Raw genomic sequence first — 19,357 nt, forward strand, 5'->3', positions numbered from 1 at the left:
ATTTTAATATGCTGTCTAGGCTGGTCATACCTTTCCTTCTAAAGAGTAAGCATCTTATAATTCCATGGTTGCAGTCACAATCTACAATGAGTTTGGAGCCCCAAAATATAAAATGAGCCACTGTTTCCACTGTTTCCTCATCTATTTCCCATGAAGTGATGGGACTGGATGCCATCATCTTCAGTTCAGTTCAGTTCAGTTCAGTTCAGTTCAGTCGCTCTGTCGTGTCCAACTCTTTGCGACCCCATGAATCGCAGCATGCCAGGTCTCCCTGTCCATCACCATCTTCCGGAGTTCACTCAGACTCACTTCCATCAAGTCAGTGATGCCATCCAGCCATCTCATTCTTGGTCGTCCCCTTCTCCTCCTACCCCCAATCCCTCCCAGCATCAGAGTCTTCTCCAATGAGTCAACTCTTCGCATGAGGTGGCCAAAGTACTGAGCTTCAGCTTTAGCATCATTCCTTCCAAAGAAATCCCAGGGTTGATCTCCTTCAGAATGGACTGGTTGGATCTCCTTGCAGTCCAAGGGACTCTCAGGAGTCTTCTCCAACACCACAGTTCAAAAGCATCAATTCTTCAGCGCTCAGCCTTCTTCACAGTCCAACTCTCATATCCATACGTGACCACAGGAAAAACCATAGCCTTGACTAGACAGACCTTAGTCGGCAAAGTAATATCTCTGCTTTTGAATATACTATCTAGGTTGATCATAACTTTTCTTTCAAGGAGTAAGCGTCTTTTAATTTCATGGCTGCAGTCTTAGTTTTCTGAAACTTAATCTGTAAGCTAACTTTTTCCCTCTCCTCTTTCACGTCTATCAAGAGGCTCTTTAGTTCTTCTTTTCTTTCTGCCATAAAGGTTATATCATCTGCATATCTGAGGTTATTGATATTTCTCCTGGCAATCTTGATTCCAGCTTGTGCTTCCTCCAGCCCAGGGTTTCTCATGCTGTACTCTGCATATAAGTTAAATAAGCAGGGTGGCAATATACAGCCTTGACGTACTCCTTTTCTTATTTGGAATAAAGTTCTTGGTCCATGTCTAGTTCTAACTGTTGCTTCCTGACCTGCATACAGATTTCTCAAGAGGCAGGTCAGGTGGTCTATTATTCTCATCACTTTAAGAATTTTCCAGTTTATTGTGATCCACACAGTCAAAGGCTTTGGCATAATCAATAAAGCAGAAGTACATGTTTTTCTGGAATGCTCTTGCTTTGTTGATGATCCAGTGAATGTTGGCAATTTGATCTCTGGTTCCTCTGCCTTTTCTAAAACCAGCTTGAACATCTGGTAATTCATGGTTCAGGTACTGTTGAAGCCTGGCTTGGAGAATTTTGAGCGTGTGAGATGAGTGCAATTGTGCGGTAGTTTGAGCATTCTTTGGCATTGCCTTTCTCTAGGATTGGAATGAAAACTGACCTTTTCCAGTCCTGTGGCACTGCTGAGTTTTCCAAATTTGCTGCCATATTGAGTGCAGCACTTTCACAGAAAAGTATTTTAAGATTTGAAATAGCTCAACTGGAATTCCACCGCTTCTACTAGCTTCGTTCGTACTGATGCTGCCTAAGGCCCACTTGACTTCACATTCTAGGATGTCTGGCTCTAGGTGAGTGATCATATCATCATGATTATCTAGGTCATGAAGATCTTTCCTGTACAGTTATTCTGTGTATTCTTACCACCTCTTCTTAATATCTTCTGCTTCTGTTAAGTCCATACCATTTCTGTCCTTTACTGAGCCCATCTCTGCATGAAATATTCCCTTTGTATCTCTAATTTTCTTGAAGAGATCTCTGGTTTTTCCCATTCTGATGTTTTCCTCTATTTCTTTGTACTGATCACCAAGGAAGACTTTCTCATCTCTCCTTGCTTTTCTTTGGAACTCTGTATTCAAATGGGTATATATTTCCTTTTCTCCTTTATTTTTGGCTTCTCTTCTTTTCACAGCTATTTGTAAGGCCTCCTCAGACAGCCATTTTGCTTTTTCGCATTTCTTTTCCTTGTGGATGGTCTTGATCCCTGTTTCCTGTACAATGTCATAAACCTCTGCCCATAGTTCTTCAGGCACTCTGTCTATCAGATCTTGTCCATTTAATCCATTTCTCACTTCCACTGTATAATTGTAATGGACTTGATTTAGGTCGTACCTGAATGGTCTACTAGTTTCCCTACTCTTTTCAATTTCAGTCTGAATTTGGCAATAAGGAGTTCATGATCTGGGCCACAGTCAGTTTCTGGTCTTGATTTTACTAACCATATAGAGCATCACCACATTTGGCTGCAAAAAATATAATCAATCTGATTTCAGTGTTGACCATCTGGTGATGTCCATGAGTAGAGTCTTCTCTTGTGTTGTTGGAAGAGGGTGTTTGCTATGACCAGTGTGTTCTCTTGACAAAACTCTATTAGCCTTTGCCCTGCTTTATTCTGTACTCAGTGTTTTGGATTTTCATCCTCCCAATAGATGTGGAGAGTTAGTTCATTGCTTTAATTTTCAATTCCTTAATGATACATGATGCTGAACATTTTTTTTTAATACACATTCTTTCTATTCATGTATTTTTTTGGTTAAGTGCCTCTTAAATTATTTTGCCCATTTAAAGAGTTAGAATATTGATTTTCTTGCTATTGAGTTTTAAAAGTTTTTTTTTTTAATGTTTTGACTATCAGTGCATCAGCAAATATACCGTTTGCAGATATTTTCTGAAAGTTTCTGGCTTGTCTTCTCATTCTCTTAACTATTATTGCAATTTTATAAAGATATATCTGTGTATATTTAAGCAATTGGTAGAAAAAAATCATAGAAAAATAAACCATGTTTGCAAGATCAAGGTGAATGTTAGTGATTAAAATTATGCACTTTTTTAAGGAAAGAAATATAAGCAATCTTAACCAATTAATCTACCTAAGTCTACTTTTGAGACACTGTTATTTTTGTTTTCAAGTAGGAGTACACTTTTGAAATGCATATGGTGCTGCTTACTGAGTCAGGGTCTTGATCCTGCTTGTTATTTTTCATCTAATTTGTTATGATTTTCAAGAAGCTGGAGGTAATACTGATATCTTGATCTTGAAAAGGAGAGAGAAGATATTTGTTCCAAAGCTAATTCCAAAGTCTTTTCTAATACATAATTTCTTAGACTTATGAGATTGGCACCCATTATGATTTATAAGACATCTTAGCATTTTCCTTTACTTTCAACACCAAATTTTGACTGCATTTTTATATTAAAAAAAAGTATTATATTGCAATGACCTGTTTATAATAATTTTGTTTGGATATATAATAGGAAAAGAGTGTGGAACTCTAAGTAATTTGTTTTTGTTGTTGTTGTTGTTATTGTTGTTGTTCTATCAGATGCCATCACTTACTTATGTAACAGTAAAAATAAGAAGGCAGAGATAATATCATTTTAATTTTTTTCCTTCCTATATTTCTTAGAAAATGACTATTTCTAACCCATGCCTTTCGTACTGGTGCTTGCTATTTTTCCCTGTTCTGTCCAACACTGAATTTCTCATAATATTTTCCTTCCCCCTCATTAGAATAATTTTACAATATGCATATCAGTTTCTCTGACTAGTGCCATATATTTCAATTATATTACTATGATATTTTCCATTTCTGTACAGTTAATATTTCCAATTTGATATATAGCATATCATTCATATTTTGGCCAAGGTTACATTACAAATCTAGAAGTCAAGTGTTAAAATATTATAGTTATATGATGCACACCAGTAAGTTTTTCTTACATGACAATGAGATAGCATTGAAATGGATAAGTGATTGATAGACATCCAAATGGTTCCTGATTATAAAAGTATAAAATTTTACCTTTGTTGTTAGTTCTACCAAATATTTATGAAATTTAATGGGTTCCTTGTGCTTATTTCATTTATTGTTTTTCTAGAAAAATTCAAATGCATTTTCATATTTTCATAAAATAATAAAATATTATGCTCTAAATAGACTAAATGCTACATAAGTGAAAGAAGAAATTCTACATCACTAATTTCAATCCACATAAAATTAACATGGCATCTAGGCATTATAATATTTTTTGGTACCCTCTGTGTTTAACAACTTAAAAAGCTTTACAATTTTAGATTATTCTTACACAAAACTTTTGTGGCAGACAGATGGCTAATTCAAATTATGAGAAAAACAGGAAAGTTAAAAGTTCAACCTGAAACATTTAAAGAACCACTGGAAAATAATATCAAGTGATCTTATTCCATTTGTATGTTTTCTGTTAAAATATTTTCTTTAAAGTTTTGTTTATAGCGCATCTACTCCTTGCTTTCTTTCTGCTCTGTCTCTACTCTTTTTTTGTTTACTCACTCACAGAGGAGGAAACAGTATTATAGAATGATGCCATGAGCATTGTTTTGGTAAGTTTCTAACGTTTTGGTAAGTTTCTAACGTTTTGGTAATGTTTCTAATTTTTTAACTGCTGCTCAAGTGTATTTAACATTATAACATTAATATATAGGTTATATAACACCCATTAAATAGAAAAAAAACACAACTTTATCATGATGAACTTTTTTTTAGAGAAACTACAGTATGTGCATATACTGGCAATCCAGGTGGTATTTCCTTTCTGTTTAAAACTTTTCCATAATTTCCAAGTTTTCTACCATAAAACTCTATGGTTTAAGGTAATAAAATCAATTAACCATACTATTTTTCCTTTTTAGAATTGTCACTACAGAAAATTTGCTATAGTCACCATAATCAAGAATGAATACACACACATCAGAATGAAAATTTACAGCATTTTATAACTATCTCTAAATTCTTACTATAAACTTTTTTTTGCATTGTGTTGTTCTTTCAGTTCAGTTCAGTCACTCAGTCATGTCTGACTCTTTGTGACCCATGGCCTGCAGCACGCCAAGATTCCTGTCTATTACCAACTCACGGAACATGCTCAAACTCATACCCTTCGAGTCAGTGATGCCATCCAACGATCTCATCCTCTGTCATCCCCTTCTCCTCTAGCCTTCAATCTTTCCCAGCATCTGGAACTTTTCTAACGAGACAGTTTTTCCAATCAGGTGGCCAAAGTATTGGAGATTCAGCTTCAGCATGAGTCTTTCTGATGAATATTCAAGACTGATTTCCTTTAGGATGGACTGGTTGAATCTCTTGCTGTCCAAGGGACTCTCAAGAGTCTTCTCCAACACCACAGTTCAAAAGCATCAATTCTTGGCTCTCAGGTTTCTTTAATATCCAACTCACATCAATGCATGACTAACAGAAGAACCATAGCTTGTAAGAAAACAAAAGTCTCTGTATTTTAATATGTTGCCAGGTTTGTAATAGCTTTCTTTCCAAGGAACAAGCATCTTTTAATTTCATGGCTGTAGTCACCATTTGAAATTATTTCGGAGTCCCAAAAAATAGTCTGTCACTGTTTCCATTGTTTCCACATCTATTTGCCATGAAGTTATGGGGCTAGATATCATGATCCTTGTTTTTTGAATGTTGAGGTTTAAGCCATTTTTTTTTTCACTCTCCTCTTTCACTTTCAAGAGGCTCTTTAGTACTTCTTAGCTTTCTGCCCTAAGGGTTGTGTCATCTGAATATATGAGGTTGTTGATATTTCTCCTGGCAATCTTGATTCCAGCTTGTGTTTCATCCAGTCCAGTATTTAGCATGCTGTACTCTGCATATAAGCTAAAGAAGCAGAGTGACAATATATAGTCTTGGCGTACTCCTTTCCCAATTATTAACCAGTCCATTGTTCCATGTCCAGTTCTAGCTGTCCAGTGCTTCTTGAACTGTATACAGATTTCCCAGGAGGCAGTTAAGGTGGTCTGGTATTCCCATCTCTTAATGAATTTTCCACAGTTTGCTGTGATTCACAAAGTCAAAGGCTTTAGCATAGTCAGTGAAGTAGAACTAGATGTTTTTCTGGAATTCTCTTGCTTTCTCCATGATCTAACAAATATTGGCAATTTGATCTCTGGTTCCTCTACCTTTTCCAAATCCAGGCTGAACATCAGGAAGTTCTCAGTTAATGTACTTTTGAAGCCTAGCTTCGAGAATTTTTTAGCATTATTTTGCTAGCATGTGAGATAAGTGCAATTGTGCAGTAATTTGACCACTCTTTGGCATTGCTTTTCTTTGGGATTTGAATGAAAACTGACCATTTCCAGTCCTTTGGTCACTGCTGAGTTTTCTAAATTTGCTGAAATATTGAGTGCAGCACTTTATCAGTGATATATTTTAGAATATGAAATAGCTCAGCTGGAATTCCATCACCTCCACTAGCTTTGTTTGTAGTGATGCTTCCAAAAGCCCATTGACTTCACATTCCATAACGTCTGGCTCTAGATGAGTGATCACACCATAGTGTTTATCTGTGTTATGAAGATCTTTTTTGAATAGTTCTTCTGTGTATTCTTGCCACCTCTTCTTAACATCTTCTAATTCTGTTAAGTCTGTACTATTTCTGTCTTTTATTGTGTCCATCTTTGCATGACATATTCCCTTGGTATCTCTAATTTTCTTGAAGAGATCTCTAGTCTTTCCCATTTGATTGTTTTCCTCTATTTCTTTGCGTTGATCACTGAGGAGGGCTTTCTTATCTCTTCTTGCTATTCTTTGGAACTTTGCATTCAGATGGATGTATCTTTCCTTTTCTCCTTTGCCTTTCACTTCTCTTTTTCTCAGCTTTTTGTAAGCCCTCCTCAGACAATGATTTTGCATATTTTGCATTTATTTTTCTTGGGGATGGTTTTCATCACAGCCTCTTGTACTTTAGGATGTCACTTTTTAAACTGAACAGACCACACAGTACAAAGTTAAAGCACATTCAACCAGGTTATACAAGCAAGGGCAAAAGATTAAGAGTTTGGTCACTATGTCTAAGTAGAGAAAAGAAGACAATCCTTTGGCATTTTTTGTCAAAGTATTTAATTTTCTGACTTCTGAAAATATTGCTGAAAAGCATAGCAGAAACTATTCCATTGCCAGACCTATTCAGTTGCATCCAAATAGTGTTGAAATGTGCAATCTCAATTGCTTTTTAAAGGAACATCCTGTTCAGATAATGGTTATGTACTCCACATTCATCTTCATGCAGGAAGAGGTTTATCATGACTCATTTATTTTCTTGGAGAAACTTGTCAACATCTCTATTTATATTAAGCTGAGATGAATAAAGAATCACATTTGTAATACAAAGGAGTTACAGCAGTGAGCAGTGCAGAGTTTGCAATCAAGCAGGTTAACTAATTTTCCTCTAGAAAGTACTATTAGCCTTTCAGTTCAATCTACTTCCACAGGATGAATCCTATGTTCTCAATTGGTTGAAAGTGCATTTAGTTGTTTGGAAGATAGTTAGGGCAATGAACATCATGTTGTTGTACAGTCATTCAGTCGTTTCTGGCTCTTTGCTACCACATGGACCAGGCTTCCATCAACGAAGCCTTAAAATCAACAAAATGATCTTGATTCATTTACAAGGGATACCATCCAACATTATAGTAATCCAAGTTTAGGTCTCAACCACTAATTCTGAAAAAGATGAAGTTGAATGGTTCCATGAAAACCTCTAAGACCTTCTAGAACTAACACCAAAAACAGATGTCCTTTTCATCCTAGGGGACTGGAATGTGAAAGTAGGAAAATCATGGGCAACATTCAGATCTTCTCATTAATCTTGAGGTTTAACATATCTCATCCACCAAAACAAAGAAGAAACTGTGCAGTCTAATTTCCTAGACTTCACCTTTTCTATATTATTCACACAATAACCACAATCACTTAGAATTGCCACTTAAAGCCTCCCTCTAGGTCTATACTTCTTGAGTTATATTCAGCCATATATTCAGTTTGTTCATCAAGATGTACTGCTCAGTCATATTTATCAAGCCTAACCTTTTAGTTTGAGAAAGCAATGGAACCCCACTCCAGTACTCTTGCTTGGAAAATCCCATGGACAGAGGAACCTGGTAGGCTCCAGTCCATGGAGTCGCTAAGAGACGGGCATGACTGAGCGACTTCACTTTCACTTTTCACTTTCATGCATGGGAGAAGGAAATGGCAACCCACTCCAGTATTCTTGCATGGAGAGTCCCAGGGGCAGAGGAGCCTAGTGGGCTGTCATCTATGGTGTTGCACAGAGTCGGACACTACTGAAGCGACTTGGCAGCAGCAGCAACCTTTTAGTACAAAAGCTAAAGATATTATACTTTTCCCATGTCTGCAATTTCTCAGCTCAGTTTTTCCCCATGTGTAAGGTTAATTAATTAGCATACAATGAGAGTCTCTTGTGGTCTATATACACCCCCCCCCTTCCCCCTGAGCCCTCTCTTCTCTCTCACTGGGAAAAGTCTAAAAGTGGACTTCTACCTTATCAGGGAAAATGAAAGTGAAAGTTTCTCAGTAGCGTCCGACTCTTTGCAACCCCATGGACTATATAGTCACTGGAATTCTCCAGGCCAGAATCCTGGAGTGGATAGCCTTTCACTTCGCCAGGGGATCTTCCAGACCCAAGGATCGAACCCAGGTCTCCGGAATTGCAGGTGGATTCTTACCATCTGAGACACAAGGGAACCCCTATCAGGGAAGAAGACTCTGAAAAACTGCACATCCAAGGACATTTCTGATATACAACTGTGCAGAGGTGTTTTATTCTTTGCCAAAGACAATCTTACACTGCATAAATTTGAGCATCAGTAAAGACAAGGAACATGTTGAATGTAATTAGGAAGTTCATATGAATTTGCTTAAATTTCTGTCCCACAAGAAGCCAAAAATGAAATAGTAAGAGAATCTAAATGCCTTGAGATGAAAAATAAAAGGAAAATACACTTTTCCTTAATTTCTCTTTTACTTTTCCAAACTCTTGAATGGAAAACTATGAACAATGAGACTTTACCATCTAAAAAGACTGTTATTTGAGGATATCTTTGAGAAAGATAATTTCTATATTAGAAATAATCATTCTAAAGTTGCTGATAGCTGGAGAGAAGGAATATAATAGAGAGGGACAGAGATATGGAAGAAACTTGCCTCAGCAACTTTGCTTCTTGAGCTGGAGACTCTGCTTCCTTTGGCTATTGAGGGATAGGATAATGAGCCAAGTATCCTCCTGGGATTCTGAAAGAGGATAGAAAGCCCGGAAGGAGTCTGGTCTTTATTAACGCATGTTGCTTCTTTTGTGATTTTTTTTTTTTTCTTGAATGAACCAAGTTTGACTGAGGTCACCTTATTTGCATGCAGAGAACACCAGGGACTGTTGAACTCATTAGGAAGGCCTTTGGGTATTTTTTCACCTCTTACAGGAGAATAGTAATGGTTGTTATGAGCTGAGGGCTCTCCGAAATGGAAGTTAGTTGCTGCATTAAAAAACAAACAAACAACTAATTAAATGACTCACTGAGGAAGACCAAGAAGAGGAACACATGTAAACAGTTCTGACAGCATTAGAGTACAAATAGGAGTCGTCCAAACAAAAGAGATTAAAAGGGGGAAAATTCAACTACTAACAGGTCATCTTTGTGAGATTTCTGAACCATGATATGAAGGGATTGGATGGCACTTCCCAACATTCTCATAACTTTTGGCAATTTATTGCTTTCAGATAAGGTCCTCTTTATAAAGTCAATAGATAGTGATATAAGCAGTGGCTTATTAGAGGACAGAGTGCTAAATCAGGAGAAGTAGACAAAAAGGGAAATAAAAATTATACAGCAATGGACTTCACTTGACCTCTGATTGATGCTATCATTGTACAGTAGGCCATAGACTCAACAACCTAGAATTATTTCCCAGTAAACTTCAATATATTCTTCTAAAGCCAGGATGAAATAGACACTGTATCATAGAGCCCAATATCTGGTTTTAATATTTTGTTTGTCAACTCACGTATCATCCAGTATCTCAATTTAGTCTCATATTCTTTATGCTCAAACCCAAGTTCCTGCATCTAACAATGTTCTGGGGTAAGAAGCCCCATGTGCTTTTTGCTGCTGCTGTTGTTGTTCAATCACTAAGTTGTGTCTAATTCTTTGCCACCCAGTGGACTATATCACACCAGGCTTCCTGTCTTTCACTTTCTCCCAGAGTTTGCTAAAATTCATGTCCATTGAGTTGGTGATGCTATCTAATCATCTTATCTTCTATGACCCTCCTCTCCTTTTACCTTCAATCTTTCTTGGTTTAAGAACAAGATGGCAGAATAGAAGAATATGCACTCATCTCTCCTGTGAGAACACCAAGATTGCAACTATCTACTGAACAACTATCAACAGGAGAATGTTGGATCCCTCCCCCCAAAAATACTGTGCATCCAAGGGCAAAAGTGAAGCCCCAAAAAGAGGATAGGAGGGGCACAGTTGCATTTAAAATCAAATCTCAGACCTACCGTAGATGCTCAGAAGGCACAAACAAAACCTTTTGCCCACCAGGACGGAGGTAAAGAAACAGTGACCTGCACAAGAGCCTGAGCCAGACCTGCCTATGAGTGACCAAGTGTCCCCTGTGGAGGCAAAGGCCAGCAGTGACCTGCTGCGGTGACAGGGGCTCTGGCTGCAGGAGACCTGAGAGGCAGAGCATGTGCCATAAGTTCCTGTGGGAGATGTCATCATTAGCACCACCATAAAGCCACTGAGCAAGCTGAATGATGCTATGAATACCTGCAGTCAAAGATGGAGAAGCTGTATATAGTCAGCAAAAGCAAGAATGGGAGTTGTCTGTGGCTCAAATTCAGAACTAAATGGAAGAAAATAGGGAAAACCACTAGGTCATTCAGTTACGACCTATATCAAATCCCTTACGATTATCCAGTGGAAATGACAAATAGATTCAGGGGCTAGATCTGAGAGAATGCCTAAAGAACGGTGAACCAACATTCATGAAATTGTATAGGGGGTGGTGATTTAAATCATCCCCCAGAAGAAGAAATGAAAAAGGCAAAATGACTGTCTGAAGAAGCCTTTCAAATAGCTGAAAAAGAAGAGAAGTGAAAGGCAAAGAAGATAAGGAAAGATATAAACATCTGAATGCAGAGTTCCAAAGAAGAACAAGGAGAAATAAGACAGCTTTTCTGAATGAACAATGCAAAGAAATAGAGGAAAACAACAGATGGGAAAGACTAGGGATCTCATCAAGAAAACTGGAGATGCCAAGGTAACATTTCATACAAAGACAGGCTCAATGAAAGACAGAAACTGTATATCTAACAAAAGCAAAAGATATTAAGAAAAGGTGGGAAACTACCCAGAAGAACTATACAAAAAGATCATAATGACACAGATAACCATGATAGTGTGATCACTCACCTAGAGCCAGATATCCTGGAATGTGAAGTTAAATGGGCCTTAGGAAGCATCACTACAAACAAAACTAGTGGAGGTGACAGAATTCCAGGTGAGTTATCTCAAATCCTAAAAAATGCTGCTGCTAAAGTGCTACACTCAATATGCCAGCAAATTTGGAAAACTCAGCAGTGACCAAAAGACTGGAGAAGGTCAATTTTCATTTGAATCTCAAAGAGGGGAAATGCTAAAGATAGTCAAACTACTGCAGGATTGCACTCATTCCACATGCTAGCAAAGTGTTGCTCAAAATTCTCCAAGCCAGACTTCAACAGTTTATGAACTGAGAACTTCCAGATGTTCAAGCTGGATTTAGAAAAGCCTGAAAAACTAGAGATCAAATTGCCAGCATCCGTTAGATCATAGAAAACGCAAATCAATTCAGAAAACATCTACTTCTACTTCATTGACCATGTTAAAGCCTTTGTGGGGATCACAACAAACTGTGAACAATTTTTCAAGAGATGGGAATACCAGACCTTACCTGCCTCCTCAGAAACATGTATGCAGGTCAAGAAACAACAGAATCAGACATGGAGGAACAGACAGATTCCAAATTGGGAATGGAGTACGTCAAGGTTGTACATTGTCACCCTGCTTATTTAACATATATATAAAGTATATCAGTGAAATGCTGGGTTGGAAAAACATAAGTTGGAATTAAGATTGTAGGGTGAAATATCAATAACCTCAGATGTGCAGATGATACCCTAATGGCAGAAAGCAAAGCGAGACTAAAGAGCCTCTTAATAAAGGTGAAAGAGGAGAGTGAAAAAGATGTCTTAAAACTCAGCATTCAATAAACTAAGATCATGGCATCCAATCCCATCATTTCATGACAAATAGATGAGGGAACAATGGAAACTGTGACAGACTTTACTTTCTTGGGCTCCAAAATCACTGCAGATGGTGATTGCAGCCATGAAATTAAAAGACACTTGTCTATTGGAAGAAAAGCTATGGCAAATTTGATAAAATATTAAAATCAAAGACATTACTTTGCCAACAAAGTTCTGTCTAGTCAAAGCTAAGGTTTTTAGAGTAGTCATGTATGTATGTTAAAGTTGGACCATAAAGAAGGCCAAGCGTCAAAGGATGATACATTGAACTGTGGTATTGAGAAGACTCTTGAGAAGGAGATCAAACCAATCAATGCTAAAGGAAATCAATCCTGAATATTCGTTAGAAGGACCTATGCTGAAGATGAAGCTCCAATAGTTTGGCCACCTTATACAAAGAGTCAACTCATTAGAAAAGACTCTTATGGTGGGAAAGATTAAAGACAGGAGGAGAAGGGAATGACAGAGGATGAGTTGGCTGAATGGCATCACTGACTCAATGGACTTGAGTTTGAACAAGCTCCAGGAGATGGTGAAGGACAGGGAAGCCTGGCATGCTGCAATTCATGGATTCACAGAGTGATGTGACAGGTGACTGAAAAACAACAACAGAAAGGCTCTTTGAATCAGGCAGCCAGAGTATTGAAGCTTCAGCCTCAGCATCAGTACTTCCAATTAATATTCAGGGTTGATTTCCCCTAGGATTAACTGGTTTGATCTTCTTGTTGTCCAAGCGACTCTCAAGAGTCTTCCTCAAACCTCAAAAGCATCAATATTTTGGTGCTCATCTTGCTTTATGGTCCAACTCTCACATCCATACATGACTACTGGAAAAACCATAACTTTGACAATTAGTACCTTTGTAGGCAAAGTAATATCTCTTCTGTTTAATATGCTGTCTAGGTTTATAATAGCTTTCCTTCCAGTGTCTTTTAATTTCATGGTTGCAGACCATCAGCAGTGATTTGGGAACCCGAGAAAAGAAAATTTGTCACTGCTTCCAGGTTTTCCCCTTCAATTTGCCACGAAGTGATTGGACTGGAGGCCATGATCTTAGTTTTTTGAATTTTTATTTTTAAACCAGCTTTTTCATTCTCCTTGCTGGGAGCCAACATGGGGAATCCCGCCTGTGGCAAAGGTCATGAGGAAGGGGGCCTGACAAAACGCAAAGGTGGGATCAGGCCTCAGGAGTCCCCCCTGGATTTTTTCGAGCATCTACCCCCCAGAATCAGAGTCTGCCTGCTTTACTGTGTTATGCTTTCCACCTACTCTTCTGACATTAACAGGGGGCTGTCCCCCCACCACATTTTTCTGGAAAAAGTTAATTTAGAACTTTTAGATAATAAGTCTCCTGGGCATAATAAGAGTGTTTCAATTCAAAAACCCCTCTGATGGCTTTCTAGCCTGCCTGCTGGACTCTTACAGCTGCACATGTGATTGTTTGTGACCTCCCGACCGCGAGAGGCACAGGAAGCTTAAAACATCCTAGGAATGTAAGGGCTTCCAAGGAGTCAAAATCATTAGAATAGGACTGATTAAGGGTTTCATTGTTGAGCCAATACTTGCTGCCAAGTTTTCATATCTTTTCTTTGTTGATATAGTTGGTATGTAGAAAAAACAGGTAGTAGCCCTGGTAGTAGCAACATTGCATCTCTGAGTTAAGTACTTTCTCTGTTATAACCCACTGCACCTTTGTTCTACAGGAATGTAACTTTATTTAGTACTTTGAGGGTGATGCAGATTAAAGAAAAAACATTTCATGGGAAAATGAGTTTTCTGGTTGATAGACATTTATCTAGGAAAAGAGCCATAAAAATGTTAACAGGCCCCCTGGCCAGAAGATGATGTAAAACCACCTGAAACCTTCTGTATATGGGAAGGTATGCAAAAAGAAAGCCTGGTCTCAATAAGGGTCAGGATGGCTGCCCCTGCATAACTCTGAATATTCCATTATTTCTTTATGTACAACTTGGGGTATATAAGCTGCTTTTGAAAATAAAGTTGTGGGTCTGGCACCGATGCTTGGCTCCTCCATGGCATTCTTTTCTCCTTTTTCTGGCTGAATTCCAATCTGGAGAATGGAGGCTCACCATGTCTACTTATTTGCCCTGGATTCTAAGACCCACAAAGACTAATAGAGTTTTGTCAAGAAAATGCACTGGTCATAGCAAACACCCTCTTCCAACAACACAAGACAAGACTCTACACATGGACATCACCAGATGGTCAACACTGAAATCAGACTGGTTATATTCTTTGCAGCCAAAGATGGAGAAGCTCTATAGAGTCAAACAAAACAAGACCAGGAGCTGACTGTGGCTCAGATCATGAACTCCTTATTATCAAATTCAGACTTAAATTGAAGAAAGTAGGGAAAACCGCTAGACCATTCAGGTATAACCTAAATTAAATCCCTTATGATTGTACAATGGAAGTGAGAAATAGATTTAAGGGCCTAGATCTGATAGATAGAGTGCCTGATGAGCTGTGGAATGAGGTTCGTGACATTGTACAGGAGACAGGGATCAAGACCATCCCCATGGAAAAGTAATGCAAAAAAAAAAAGCAAAATGGCTGTCTGCAGAGGCCTTAAAAATAGCTGTGAAAAGAAGAGAGATGAAAAGCAAAGGAGAAAAGGAAAGATTTAAGCATCTGAATGCAGAGTTCCAAAGAATAGCAAGAAGAGATAAGAAAGCCTTCTTCAGCAATCAATGCAAAGAAATAGAGGAAAAGAACAGAATGGAAAAAATTGGGGACTTCTTCAAGAAAATAAAGATACCAAGGGAATATTTCATGCAAAGATGGGCTGAAAAAAGGAAAGAAATGGTATGGACCTAACAGAAGCAGAAGATATTAAGAAGAGGTGGCAAGAATACACAGAAGAACTGTAGAAAAAGATCTTCATGACCAGATAATCATGATGGTGTGATCACTAATCTAGAGCCAGACATCCTGGAATGTGAAGTCAAGTGGGCTAAGGCATCACTATGAACAAAGTTAGTGGAGGTGATGGCATTTCACTTGAGCTATTTCAAATCCTGAAAGATGATGCTGTGAAAGTGCTGCACTCAACATGCCAGCAAATTTGGAAAACTCAGCAGTGGCCACAGGACTGAAAAAGGTCAGTTTTCATTCCAATCCCAAAGAAAGGTGATGCCAAAGAATGCTCAAACTACCGCACAATTGCACTCATCTCACATGCTAGTAAAGTGATGCTCAAAATTCTCCAAGCGAGGCTTCAGCAATACATGAACCGTGAACTTCCTGATGTTCAAGCTGGTATTAGAAAAGGCAGAGGAACCAGAGATCAAATTGCCAACATCCGCTGGATCATGGAAAAAGCAAGAGAGTTCCAGAAAAACATCTATTTCTGCTTTATTGACTATGCAAAAGCCTTTGATTCTGTGGATCACAATAAACTGTGGAAAATTCTGAGAGAGATGGGAATACCAGACCACCTGACCTGCCTCTTGAGAAACCTGTATGCAGATCAGGAAACAGCAGTTAGAACTGGACATGGAACAACAGACTGGTTCCAAATAGGAAAAGGAGTACGTCAAGGCTGTATATCGTCACCCTGCTTATTTAACTTATATGCAGAGTACATCATGAGAAAGGCTGGACTGGAAGAAACACAAGCTGGAATCAAGATTTCCAGAAGAAATATTAATAACCTCAGATATGCAGATGACACCACCCTTATGGCAGAAAGTGAAGAGGAACTAAAAAGCCTCTTGATGAAAGTAAAAGTGGAGAGTGAAAAAGCTGGCTTAAAACACAACATTCAGAAAATGAAGGTCATGGCATCTGGTCCCATCACTTCATGGGAAATAGATGGGGAAACAGTGGAAACGGTGTTGGACTTTATTTTTTGAGCTCCAAAATCACTGCAGATGGTGACTGCAGCCATGAAATTAAAAGACGCTTACTCCTTGGAAGAAAAGTTATGATCAACCTAGATAGCATATTCAAAAGCAGAGACATTACTTTGCCGACTAGAGTCCATCTAGTCAAGGCTATGGTTTTTCCAGTCTTCATGTATGGATGTGAGAGTTGGACTGTGAAGAAGGCTGAGGGCCAAAGAATTGATGCTTTTGAATTGTGATGTTGGAGAAGACTCTTGAGAGTCTCTTGGGTTGCAAGGAGATCCAACCAGTCCATTCTGAAGGAGATTAGCCCTGGGATTTCTTTGGAAGGAATGACACTAAAGCTGAAACTCCAGTACTTTGGCCACCTCATGTGAAGAGTTGACTCATTGGAAAAGACTCTGATGCTGGGAGTGATTGGGGGCAGGAGGAGAAGGGTATGACAGAGGATGAGATGGCTGGATGGCATCAGTGACTCGATGAACGTGAGTCTGAGTGAACTCCGGGAGTTAGTGATGGACAGGGAGGCCTGGCGTGCTGCGATTCATGGGGTCGCAAAGAGTCTGACAAGACTGAGCGATTGAACTGAACTGAACTAAGACTCACGCAAGAGGGCACCGGTGGCCTACATAGACGGTGCAAACCCCTTGTCTCGGAGTTTTATTTGTTCTCCGCATATACCAAGTTATTCAGCATCTTTTCTCCACTAAGTTTCCTACTACACTATTGTTTCCTAATCCCTCTTTATATCTCTGATAAATAAGTCTCTCCTCGCCGACTTCATCCCTGCTTCAAATTCCCTGCATCCACCAGGGCTGGACCCCAGCATTCCTCTTTCATCTTCACCAAGAGACTCTTGTTCATCGTCACTCTCTGCCATTAGATTGGTGTTATCTGCATATCTGAAGTTGTTGATATTTCTCCTGGCAATCTTGATTTCAGCTTGTGATTCATCTAGCCTGACATTTGCATGAAGTAGTCTGAATAGAAATTAAATACACATGATGAAAATATACAGCCTTGTCCTACTCCTTTCCAATTTTGAACCACTCGGCTGTTCCATGTAAGATTTTAACTGTTGTTTCTTGACCCACATACAAGTTTCTCAGGAGACAGGTAAGGTAGTCTGCTTTTTCTATCTCTCTAAGAATTTTCACAATTTATTATGATTCAAACAGTCAATGAAGATAATTAGATGTTTTTCAGAAACCTCTTGCTTTCTTTATGATCCAAATGTTTGCAATTTGATCTCTGGTTTTTATGGCTTTTCCAAATCCACCTTGTACACCTGGAAGTTCTCAGTTCAAATATTATTGAAGCCTAGCTTAAAGGATTTTGAGCATAGCCTCACTAGCATGTGATATGAGTGCAATAATACAGTAGTTTGAACATTCTTGGCATTAACCTTTCTTGGGATTGAAATTAAAACTCATCTTTTCCAGTCCTTCGGCCACTCCTGAGTTTTCCAAATTGGCTCACATGTTGAATGCAGCACTTTAGCAGCATTATCTTTTAGCATTTCTTATAGCTCAGCTGGAATTCCATTATCTCTACTGTCTTCGTTTGCAATAATGCTTCCTGAGGCCCACTCGACTTCACTCTCCAGGATGTTTGGATACAAGTGAGTTATCTCAACATCTTGGTTATCTAGGTCATTATCTTTATGTATATTTCTTCTGTATATTCTTGTCAACTCTTTTTAATCTCTTCTGTTTCTGTTAGACCCTTACTCTTTCTGTGCTTTTTCATGCCCATCCTTGCATAAAATATTCCCTTGATCTCCAATTTTCTCAGAGATCTTTAGTCTTTCCAATCTACTGTTTTCCTCTACTTCTTTATATTGTTCATTTAAGAAGAACTTCTTATCTCTCTTTGCTATTCTCTGGAACTCTACTTTCAGTTGTTTGTATTTTTCCCTTTCTCCCTTTCTTTTCACTTCTCTTCTTTCTGCAGCTATTTGTAAAGCCTCATCAGACAACCACTTTTCCTTCTTGCATTTCTTTTTCTTGGGGATGATTTTGATCACTATTTCCTATACAGTGTTAGGAACCTCTGTCTACAGTTTTTCAGGCAGTGTGTCTACCAAATTTAGTCCCTGAATTTTTTCATCATCTCCACTGTATAATCATAAGGGATTTGATTTAGACCATACCTGCATGGCCAGTGGTTTTCCCTACTTTCTTCTATTTAAGCCTGAATTTTGCAACAAGGAACTGATGATCTGAGCCACAGCCAGCTACAGTTCTTGTTTTTTCCTACTATATAGAGCTTATCCACTTTGGTTGCAAAAAATATAATCCATCTGATTTCAGTATTGACCATTTGGTGATGTTCATGTGTAAAGTCATCTCTTGCATTGTTGGAAAAGGATGTTTGCTATGACCAGTGTGTTCTCTCAAAAAACCAATAACAACAACAACAACAACAAAAACTCTGTTAACATTTGCCCTGCTTCATTTTGTACTCCAAGGCCAAACTTGTCTGTTATTCTAGGTATATCTTGACTTCCTACTTTTGCATTCCAATCCCCAATGATGAAAAGGACATCTTCCTCATGTTTGTTACAGGAGATCTTGCAATTCTTCATGGAATTTATCTATTGCAGCCTCTTTGGCATCAGTGATTCGGGCATGGACTTGGATTACTGTGATAGTGAATGGTTTGCATTGAAAATGAACTGATATCATTATGTCATTTTAGAGATTACACTTAAATACTGCATTTTGTACTATGAGGGCTACTCCCTTTCTTCTAAGGGATTCTTGCCCAAAGTAGTAGATAGAATGGTCATCTGAATTAAATTTGCCCATTCTCATTCCTGCCCATTTTATTTTACTTATTCCTGTGATGTTGATGTTCACTCTTGCCATCTGTTTGATCACATCCAATTTACCTTGATTCATGGAACTAACGTCCCAGGTTTCTATGCAATATCGTTTTTTACTACATTGGACTCTACTTTCACCACCAGACAGACCCACACTGAGCATCATTTCTGCCTTGGCTCATCTGCTTCCTTACTGCTGGAGTTATTAGTAATTTCCTTCTGCTCCAGTAGCATATAGGACACCTTCTGACCTAGGAAGCTTACCTTCGCCCTGCACTGAATGTCTCATAGCTTCATTAAGGTATGCAAGCCTTTTTGCCCAGACAAGGCAGTGATCTATGCAGGGGTTTTTTCCTGTGACATTCTTCTAAGATCTCTTTCTCTTGCTTTATAGATCAATATTTATTTTCTGCCCAGAATATCTCCATTTTCAAAGTCTTGGGGATATTTCAGAGGCTTCTTCTTGGTTGTTTTCAATAACCCTAGC

At 38.5% G+C, this 19,357-nt stretch overlaps 1 long non-coding RNA gene across 1 annotated transcript; it reads right to left on the minus strand.

Annotated features, from left to right (window-relative positions):
• Nucleotides 1-1,945: 1,945 nt before the first annotated feature.
• LOC120876142 lies at nucleotides 1,946-18,178 on the minus strand. The gene is made up of 3 exons (XR_005724113.1): nucleotides 18,020-18,178; nucleotides 13,173-13,174; nucleotides 1,946-1,961 (listed from the first exon to the last, which is right to left on the minus strand). It is a non-coding gene; the product is annotated as an uncharacterized LOC120876142 (long non-coding RNA).
• Between the last annotated feature and the right edge of the window lie 1,179 nt (nucleotides 18,179-19,357).

This window comes from Oryx dammah, unplaced genomic scaffold (assembly GCF_014754425.2).
Source record: "Oryx dammah isolate SB20612 unplaced genomic scaffold, SCBI_Odam_1.1 HiC_scaffold_17, whole genome shotgun sequence".
NCBI classification, from domain to species: Eukaryota; Metazoa; Chordata; class Mammalia; order Artiodactyla; family Bovidae; genus Oryx; species Oryx dammah.